General features: G+C 35.4%; 1 non-coding gene across 1 annotated transcript; it reads left to right on the forward strand.

Annotated features, from left to right (window-relative positions):
* Positions 1–409: 409 nt before the first annotated feature.
* Positions 410–482, forward strand: Trnat-agu (transfer RNA threonine (anticodon AGU)). Its single transcript has one exon. It is a non-coding gene; the product is annotated as a tRNA-Thr (tRNA).
* Positions 483–11,529: the final 11,047 nt, after the last annotated feature.

An 11,529-nucleotide genomic window follows, 5' to 3' on the forward strand; every position in this document is an offset into this window, starting at 1 on the left:
TGGCCTTTGGCCTGAGTCGTACATTCTGAATATTTAGTATTTGAGGACAGCAAGACGAGGGCTACCGTAGGAACTGACCAGAAGTCATGGGCTGGGTAGTACATCTGATTTGCGCCGAGGCCTTTGGTACTTGTAAGGGCTGAAGTTACCACTGCAAGAAAAAGTATTGCTCTCAACAAGTGGGAGTCGTGTCAGATTGTATCGTCATTAGCAGGGTTAGGTCAAGAAAGGGTGACCTACCCGTTCAGAGTGTCTATCAAATTGTTACAAGGTTATCCTACTGGTGACAGAAGCTATCCCCCATGACTTCTCAAAGGTGCTAACCCGGCGTCTAATGCATTTTTAGGGTCTTGCATCTCCCGACACCTGTGGAAAGATGAAATAGATGTGAGCAAGTGTAGGGATTGTAGCCTTCATAGCTCAGTGGCTAGAGCGCTGGTCTAGTAAACCAGAGGCCGGGAGTTCGATCCTCCCTGAAGGCATGTGTGTGTATGTTTATATATGGCAGAATCCGTTTTCCCCCTCACACATAGCTCCAGGCTGATTAAGGAGCAAGAGCCCTTACTAGCACAAAGGCTGGTTTATTCAAAAATGAACAATAACCTTCACTGCGAAGTCACTTAGTTTGAAAACTGAATAATAAGCGGGTTATCAAATTTTACTTCTGTGACATTGTTAGACAGTCTGTACGTGAGGAAGTAGGATAAGAAACTAATATATCAAAATGGCGAAAAGTCAGAAACATCTTTTGTCTTTTGTTGGGAGTTAATAATTTCATTCACTTTGGGACAGGTTTATGATTCTTTTCTGATTTCCTCAACTTTTTAATAGGTAATATGAATTTGTTATTTCTATTACTGTTAGTCAAATTTTTACTTTTGATTTTAGAAGAACTGATGATATAGTGTCATACAGGAATCTCTGTAACTGGTAACTGATTTGTTCTCCCACCATCCATATTTAACTTTAGTTGGTCTATCATTCTGGTTTCCATTTACCCTCATTTCCTTTTTATTGCTCGCATTTACTTTCAGCTTTCTCTTCCTGGTAACTCTCTAACACTCATTTGATTTTCTTTTACAATCATCAGTGATTACCATATCTGAAAAATATTCTCATTCCACATTCAAAGGGGTGATGAGGGGAAGGTGTAAGTTGAATTACGCTTTACGTGTATTAAGTATGAAAAGTTGGCTTGTTAATGTCCATCTTTTCTTCCCAAAGGGCTGCATCTAGCCACTTGCAAGGGTCGCTTTAAAGTCTTAAAATTTCATTTTGAATGGATGTGAAATCGGGATAACCATGAGCTTAGAGTAGCCTTTCTGTATCTTTTTCTACGAGATTGCAGTTACATTATATTTCCTCTCCTACTTCTTGCATAACTCCATCTATATTAAAGCCCCATGGAGACATTATGCCCCTATATCATATCCACTTTTACGCCAAACCAGATAATCCTGTCTATGTAATGAAACAGACAGTTTCTATGAAACTTATAATTGCTGTCAGCAACCTACCTTCCTTACCATGTGTTGTGAACACCTGTCTCCATCATGAATCTCTTAACAGTCCTATCATAAGCTTTTGGTAGTTTCTTTTATATCTGACATAACTTTTTCTTTTTACTGGGAAGCTTGACGATAATGCAATATGAAGGAAAGTGAGTGACTGGGTAACTAGGGTTTGTAATGTGTGACCAGAACTGATAAAAAAAAAATTCCCGAGGAAATGGGTAAGAATAAAAAGTTCCAATGAATTTAAAATTGACAGAGGCAACTTAAGATATTATATAGGACATAACACTACTTACTTTATCATGAATGGAATTTGGTAGGATTTTGGTGACATGACTGAAAGGGGAAGAACACTTGAGTGTTTAGACATGGAAGGAGATGTGTGAAGGAAGAAACACGTCCTTCGCATATCCTCTCCCATGTGTAAACACAGTGTTCTTCCCCTTTCAGTCCTATCGTCAAAATCCTACCATATGACTCGTGATATAGTAAGTAGTCTTATGTCCTATATTCAATGATTAAGCATACCCCTGAAAATACCAGACTTTCCATATTAAGCCTTATTAACAGAATTTACCGAAAACATATCTTCCCCAAGCTTTGGGAGAAGTTAAAATTACTGCCATTCGTGAAACCAGGAAAAGATCCATTCAAGACAGAAAATTATCGTCCTATTGCATTGATATCTTGTTTGTGTAAGATCATGGAAAAAATGGTGAACACACGATTGATGTGGTACTGGAAAGAGGTAAATATCTGTCACCTGCTCAGTATGCACTCCACGAATGGGATCTTCAATATGTGAAGCTTTTGCCGACAAGCAGCATCACATCACTGTTTTCTTTGATCTAGAGAAGGCTTATGATACAACGTGGAGATATGGCATTTTCTTTATTAAGGCTTTTTTAAAAAATAGGTTATTTCGGTTCACGTTGGAGCAACAATGTCAGATGTATTCTATCAAGAAGGAGTACCACAAGGAAGTGTTTTAAGTGTAACCATGTTCGCCTTGGTAATCAGTGGGGTTTCTAAAATGATTCCCCCAGATATAACATATACCCTTTTTGTTGACGACCTGTCGATTTTCTTTGCAGCGTCAAGGATGGTAGTGGCTGAACGCCGCCTTCAGCTCTGCATTGATAATATAGTAAAGTGGGCTGAGGTGAATGCTTTTAGATTTTCTGCCAGTAAAACAGTAACTATGCACTTTTTCGTATAAAGGAATCCTCCGTGATCCAGATCTATTCATTCATAGGCAGAGAATTCCATGTGTGGTGAAGCAAGGTTTCTTGGTTTGATTTTTGATAGCAAGCTGACCTGGATTCCACATCTGAAATATATTAAGACAAAATGCTTTAAAGCAATGAATTTGTTGAAAGTCCTGTCTCACACTTCGTGGGGTGCAGACCGAACTCAGATGTTGAGATTATATAAAGCCTTGGTCTTTTCAAAATTAAGTTATGGGTGTGAGGTGTATACTTTTGCGAAGCCAAATAGCCTTAAAATGCTCAACTCGATTCATCATGGAGGAATACGGTTGTGTACAGGAGCATTTAAATCATCTCCCACCGAGAGCATGCTTGTAGATGCCGATGAGGTGCCACTGGATCTTCATTACAAGCGTCTGCTGGATCGGAGCTGGTATAGATTCCAGAGACTATCTAAGTCTTTAACCAGCATTTGTATGAGAAAGGAAAGGCATTGTCAGTTTTATGAAAATCGCCCCAAGCAACCTCATCCATTCGCTTTTAGAGTAAATTTTATTGTCCGTTAATTAAATATGCCAAGGATCGAGATTTTACCAGCACAATATTCAGTTAGTCCCCCCTGGAACTTTCCAGAGGTAAAATTCTGTAGATATTTTAATTTTACCAAGACATAATTGCTCAGTGAGGCCATGCGGTCATTATTTTTAGAACACTCCTTTCAACATGGTAACTCCACTGCAGTTTTCACAGATGGCTCAAAGGCAGATGCGTCGGCTTTGGAGTAGCCTTCCCTGATTTAGAGAGAAGTGGCAGGTTATCACCTGTTGCATCGATTTTTACAGCAGAATTATATGTAGTTTTAAAGGCTTTAAAGGAAGTTTTTATTCGGAATGAAAATAATTTTATTATATATTGTGACTCAAGAAGTGTTCTTCAGTCGCTGGAATCTTTTAACCTTTTAAACCCTCTGATTTTAGATATATTGGAATGGCTGCTTTTACTGAAAAGAAAAGGGAAAGAAGTAAAGTTCTGTTGGGTGCCTTCCCATGATGGTCGGCAGTCAGCTCCCCAGAACCCACAAGATGCCTACTACCATATCGGGATTTATATCCTCTAGTAGGTCAGAGAATGAAAAAATGTTGGCAGTCCCAGTGGGAGGATATTTTAACTAATCAGAAAATGCGCAGTATCACGTCATCAGTGTCTCATTGGTTATATCCGTATATGCCAAGGAAACAGGAAACGATGTAGTGCAGATTGAAGATTGGACATACAAGACTCACTCATGGGTTCTTGATGTCCCGTGAACATCCTCCGTTCAGCGAGAACTGTACTGTTCCCTTGACTGTGAAACATTTTCTGATTGAATGTCCCAGATTCGGGAATTTGAGACATAGGTTTCTGTCTTGGGGTCGTGATAGGGTTGGTAAATTTATTCTAGCTACAATTCTTGGAAAGGATTGTAATATACAGCAGTTATATGTCTTTATGGGGGAGGCGGGCCTCCTCAACCAAATTTGAATTATACATAGATTGTTTATGTAAGAACTTTAAAATAAATATATATATATATATATTATATATAATACATATATAGATAATTTTTATATTAAATTTATTTTAAATTTATTTTTTCTATTTAAATTTATTTGTGTCAATAACCTAGATGTTGTGACGCCAGGTTTAATAGACAATCAATCAGTCAATCCCTCTATGAAAATCTGTGTACAAGATATTTGTTGAGCGGACAATTGTCTAATATTCAGATGTATTCTTTCTGTTTTCTCTTTTCAAATATTTCTTAGAGAATAATGTAGAAAATGGGCTTGCAGAGGGAAGAACTCTCGTTTCTTCTATTATGCTCTGTCCTTCGATGAATATCTTTGGACAAGATATTTGTTGAGCGGACGGTTGTCCAATATCTAGATCTATTCTTTCTATTGTGTCATTTCTAATATTTGTGGGAGAATAATGTAGAAAATGGGCTTGCAGGGCGAAAAACTCTCGTTTCTCCTATTATGCTCTGTCCCTGGATGAATGTCTTTGTACAAGATATTTGTTGAGCGGACAATTGTCCAATATCTAGATGTATTCTTTGTATTGTCTCATTTCTAATATTTCTCGAAGAATAATGTAGAAAATGGGCTTGCAGAACGAAGAAAACTCGTTTCTTCTATTATGCTCTGTCCCTGGATGAATGTCTTTGTACAAGATATTTGTTGAGCGGACAATTGTCCAATATCTAGATGTATTCTTTGTATTGTCTCATTTCTAATATTTCTGGGAGAATAATGTAGAAAATGGGCTTGCAGAGGGAAGAACTCTCGTTTCTCCTATTATGCTCTGTCCCTGGATGAATGTGTCTGTACAAGATATTTGTTGAGCGGACAATTGTCCAATATCTAGATATATTCTTTGTATTGTCTCATTTCTAATATTTGTGGGAGAATAATGTAGAAAATGGGCTTGCAGAGGGAAAAACTCTCATTTCTTTTATTATGCTCTGTCTCTCGATTAATGTCTGTGTAAAATATTTGTTGAGTGGACAATTGTCCAATATCTAGATGTATTCATTCCATTGTCTCATTTCTAATATTTCTGGAAGAATAATGTAGAAAATGGGCTTGCAGAGGGAAAAACTCTCGTTTCTTCTGTTATGCTCTGTCCTTCGATGAATATCTTTGTATAAGATATTTGTTGAGCGGACAATTGTTAAATATGTAGATGTATTCAGTGTATTGTCTCATTTCTAATATTTGTGGGAGAATAATGTAGAAAATGGGCTTGCAGAGGGAAGAACTCTCGTTTCTTCTGTTATGCTCTGTCCCTCGATGAATATCTTTGTATAAGATATTTGTTGAGCGGACAATTGTCCAATACCTAGATGTATTCTTTCTATTGTCTCATTTCTAATATTTCTGGGAGAATAATGTAGAAAATGGGCTTGCAGAGGGTAAAACTTTTTTTTTTTTTTTGTCCTCTTGTATTATGCTCTGTCCTTCGATGAATATCTTTGTAAAAGATATTTGTTGAGCGGACAATTGTCCAATATCTAGATGTATTCTTTGTATTGTGTCATTTCTAATATTTGTGGGAGAATAATGTAGAAAATGGGCTTGCAGAGGGAAGAACTCTCGTTTCTTCTGTTATGCTCTGTCCTTCGATGAATATCTTTGTACAAGATATTTGTTGATCTGAGAATTGTCCAATATCTAGATGTATTCTTTCTATTGTGTCATTTCTAATATTTCTGGGAGAATAATGTAGAAAATTGGATTGCAGAGGGAAGAACTCTCGCTTCTTCTATTATGCTCTCTCTCTCTCTCTCGATGAAAATCTTTGTATTCACTTTCTCTCATTCATAGTGCAGCATCTTCAACCCTTTTTGTTTGTAATATCCTAAAGGTCTTCATTATGCCATTAACATTCACTGCCTTAAGGATTTTCAAGTTAATGCAAACCCTTGTCACTTTTGTACTTTGAGCTTTTCCTTTGCTTTATCTTCCCCATGCAACAACTCTTGAAAATATTCATTCCATCAACTCAGCAATTCAAGACTACATTCACTTTATATATCGTTATTATATATTCACTTCACATATCGACATTATAATATATCTATAGATATATATATATATATATATTATATATATATATATATATATATATATATATATATATATATATATATAGATATATATATATATATAATGTGTATGTTTGTGTGCGTGTGTAAATACTGTTGTTGTTCTGTCGATTTTAACAATGTTGCTGTTTTGTTATATGTGTATTTATGAGTTTTGCTACCGATTTTTTTTGTATTCTTTCTGGAGAAATTTAGCTGAACACTGGGCCTGTTACTCATTGCATTTAGAAATATTGCAGAGTACTGTACTCAAATATTCAGGGCTCGAGGTCAGATTTTCTTGAACTTCAGAGTTGTGCCATAACTACGATTTGATGTTTTTATCTTTACATTTGTAAGTAATAGCAAGTTAGAGACTGAATTTTGAATCCGAGGGTTTGATGGCCATGACTTTATTGTCGTAGCATCCCACGCGTGCGAGGTATGTATGGCTCAGTACGCTAAGTCTGGACAACCTATTTATTTTCAGAAAAGTATGGAGCGTTGTCGGAATGGAGTTCTTTGTTTTAAAATTTTCAGCAAGTTCTATAGTGTATACATATTTGCTGTTTACTGCAATTAAAATATCGACGATTCCTATATTTGACTTTTGGAAGGGATTAGTATGACAGTCATAGGATTCAAAAGCTACATTCGGTCTGCTATTGGGTTCTATGTATTCTCGGATTTTGTCCTGCTAATTTAGGAACCTACAGATATTCATTGTAACAGACTGTCAAGTCCAAGATCTACGAATATCTAGGCACTTCTGATCATTGTACCATTGAGATAGACAAATCTGTCAATCAGTACTGAATATTCCAAATGCCGATATTGGAAGTATAGTCTGGATGAAATCTAGATCCAATTGGGATCTGATTATTGAAGCTTGTTCGACACTTAATATTTCAGGTGCTATATCAGAACACGATCCCAAGAAGTAGTTAAATAATGGCGATTTTGGTAAGGTATGTCCCCAGAAAGTTCATCAAATACAGGACAAATGACCAGTAATGGTTTGATGATACGTGTAGACGAGCCTACCATGATAAACAAAATTCAACACATGGAGACGAAATAATTCAAATGAGAATTACACCATTCTTGTTGAGTCTCACTGTTCTGCGAATAGAACTTATCGTACAACCAAGGGAAATTACAATAATTCCTTGAAAAGGAAACTTGAGGGAATTACTTGGCCTCATCTGTGGTGGACCAAATTGGCATTATCTATCTCGAGGTCAGGCTCGTCTTCCATTCCACCACTGGTAACAGATGATGGTAGATTAGTTACTGGCCCTAGGGCAGAACATTTTTATGAAGTCATGAATTAAAGATATGATGGGCATGGTGTTGTTAGTTTATCAGAAGCACAAGATCTTAATGTTTTACTAAGGAATTAAACGTTTTGGAACCTGAATCAACAGAGCACAGGCAGTGGTAGAATTATTGCAGAGATGACATTAGCTGGAAAAGGAATGAGATATATCAACATGACTTTTTGTTTGTTGAGGGTAAACTAAGGAAATAAAGACTGATGATTGAAAATCGGAGGTCATATCAGAGTAGTAGACAAAGTTGAACTGCCTGAATGGGCTACTCGAAGGAATGGCGTTAACGTTGATCACCATGAAAAATTCAAGTTTTCTCAACCTCAGTAGACTGGAGAAAGAAGTTGATAAAATGCATCAAGATAAAAAAGCTGGTTTTTATAGAAGGCAGGAATTCCATATAAATACGAGATTGTTAAGACACTATGCAGTAATTTAAGGATTTAAAAAGTCTCCTAGGTTTTGTTGATTACTGCAATGCATTTGGGTCAATATGGTATTATTTTTGCATATGTAAAACTAACTAAAAGTATCTTTGAACGAAGGAGGTGTAAAGTTAATGGTGGATTCTCGTCAAATAAACATGGCAGTAAATGGTAGGGTGCTGCATGTAATAACATGGTACCTTTGCAGTTTGCGCTTATAGATTTTATTTAAAAAAAATCTTAGTTGGAGATGGAAGGAAAGGTTTAGACTGGAGTAAGAATAAAACTTAACAGACCTAGAATGCATGTTATATATAGAGAGGCGGAACTTAAACCCAAGAAAACTAGAGATGATGAAGGTAAAGTATACAATGATAAACCCAAGAAAACCAGAGCTGGTGAAGGTAAAGTATGCAAAGATAACACCATCTGGAGAAGAAAAGATTAAGGAGGTTGAATCTCCTAAATGTTTTAGAACTTTGATATCCAGTACAGGTTCTCTTTAGGTGGGATTTAATAACAAGACTAAACAAGGCAGATCGAACAGTAAATAGGCTGAATAAGATCTAAAATGAAATATCCGGAACTTGCATAAGAAAATATGATTCATTCTTCTATAGTACGAACTCGATTGTTATGCGAACGAGTCATGGTTTTCATGGTGTATATCTATCTATATATATAATATATATATATATATATATATATATATATATATATATATATATATATATATATAAATATATATATATACACACACACACACGCATTATCTGTGTATTTTAGGATTTTATTAATTATCTATATATATATATAGATATATATATATATATATATATATATATAGATATATATATATATATATATATATATATATATATTGTGTGTGTGTGTGTGTGTGTGTGTGTGTGTGTGTGTGTATGTATGTGTATGTATGTATGTATGGATACAATATCTGTATTTTAGGGGTTTATTTTTAATTCCTACCCGGTTTTATTATGTATTAAAATCCATGGTACTTGATCATTCCAGTGAATTATTAAAATTTTCATATCGTATGGCTTAGTTGACGCTGTTACCTGCACTGCTTGAATACAGAAAGACGACTTATGATCTTTGCCAGAAGACATAGAGTTGTGGAGAAGGATTGTAGTTGAAATAATAGAACCAGAATATTCTGAAGCTAGGCGTTGCCTTCATTCATGTTCTCGTATCTGTACATCAAAGACGTTTTCCTTGTTTAAAAATTAACAGCAAGTACTCGTATTCGTACATATTTAACTGAGGACGTTGATGAGCGCCCGTAAAATATTGAAGTATGCAAATTGCTGTATATGATGCCCCGAACTCAACCGAGTCATCCTCACAGTCATGAAAATTAATTGAAGACAATTTAATGATTTATGAAACATATACCAAGGGTCAGCGATGTTGGAAACAGGGTTACATATAATAGTACTTATGAATCGGCTTTGTTTTTATTTGAGTTTTTGTCATATAGGCAGTGTGTGTGTGTGATTGGTAAGAGCGTTTATCCGTTTGGGTTTAACTTCTACCTTTACATCCAGATTATCTCAGTAAATGCATTTTTCCTCCATACATTACCGAGACTGATTATTTACATATTTTAGAAGCCACGCTGGGCCGAGTTGTGTGGGTGGGCGCCCATTCTTCCAGAGGCCAGTGCCGACCACCCCCCTCGAGAAGGGAAAGCCGGGTCGTTCTCGCCGTAAGTGTACGACTAAACGACGACCTTTAATGGATATTTGTAACATTGTGGGATTTATGTCCTGACGGATTTTTAGGGGGGATCTCACGCAATGATTTACCGTCTGTAAAAGTGTAAATAAACCTGCTCTAAGTTGAAAGTCATGCGTGAATAGAAATGATGCTATTGTTATGTCATGGGAACCGAGGGAATCCTCTCTCTCTCTCTCTCCTCTCTTCTCTCTCCTCTTCTTCTCTCAGTCATCCTCGCTCTCTCTCTCTCTCTCTCTCTCTCTCTCTCTCTCTCTCTCCTCACCCCCAGCCAGATCTATTTATTCATACAGCTTTCCTCTAGATCATCCATGCCTCTCCGGTATCTTCTTTGTTGTGGTCTTTATTTTTTTTCTTCTTCTTTTTTATCATAAATCGTTCCCGAGAATTTTTTTTTTTTTTTTTTTTTTTTTTTTTTTTTTTTTTTTGTTTTTTTGGGCGATTGCGATATTTATTGAGCTTTATATATTCTATTTAAATTTATTTGTTTTTAATGTTCACCAACTAAGGCACGATTGAAATGTAAGTCTGGTTATCTGTGACCACAGTTTCCTCATTAGTGATTAAATTCTCATGTCTGTCTTCATCGTACTTGGAAAAATAACTGAATTTGAAAGTCTTTTCTTCATTTAGTGAGGCAAGTTTTTATTGATTTTTTATTTTTGTACGCTTACCTCCAGTTTTTATGTAATTATATTAGTTTTTAATTTTTATTTTAGTTATTCACGTTATTTACTCTTCTCATTTTATCTAAAACTGTGGAATACGTAATTTAACTAACATTCGGAGTTTATATATATATCTATATATATATGTGTGTATATATATATATATATATATATATATATATATATATATATATATATATATTTTGTGTGCGTGTGTATATGTCAAAATATGTTTGTAAGTACGCAAGTACGTCTTTTATAAATCCAAATTTAGTTTAGTTAACAATTCTATGATACCCTTTTTTTTCCTGTGATATTACTTGGTTTACTTTGGTTTACCTGAAAGACTTAACTGTTCAAAAATTTGAAGGTGATGGTATAGTAAAACGGCAGCTACCACATCCATAATGTAACTGCTAAAATTATAGTTGATGAACTTCCAATACATAGTTGTTTCAGAAGACTTGCTAGCAGTGCATCGAGACCCCAACAGCTACTCGGTGTGATATATATATATATATATATATATATATATATATATATATATATATATATATATATATATATATATATATATATAGATATATATATACATATATCACACACGTGCTTGTGTATATATGTCTATATATAGTAAATATAGAAACTGTATAACACGAGTTCACGCGTAACTTATGTATTTTTTGCGGAAGCACAAACGCCTTTTGCAATCTTCAAACGCGCAGCATCGTGCCAATTTCAGAATATTTTTTCTTATTCATTGTATTGCCTTCATTTCTCCCTATTCCTATTCATTCTTTATCGCGCAGTTTCGTCTGGTTCTCCGAATTTTGCCGATGTTTACGTAGGCACTAACCTTGCTTGCATTGATCCGCGGTACATTCCATATGGCTGGAAAAAGGCGTATAGGCTGCCATAATTTCCTTCGCATAATCCACCAATCTAAATGCAAAACATTGAATCGAATCCCGTTGGTCCTGTGATCCTTGTGGTAGAAGTT

The sequence above is a fragment of the Macrobrachium nipponense genome, chromosome 19 (genome assembly GCF_015104395.2).
Source record: "Macrobrachium nipponense isolate FS-2020 chromosome 19, ASM1510439v2, whole genome shotgun sequence".
Lineage (NCBI taxonomy): Eukaryota > Metazoa > Arthropoda > Malacostraca > Decapoda > Palaemonidae > Macrobrachium > Macrobrachium nipponense.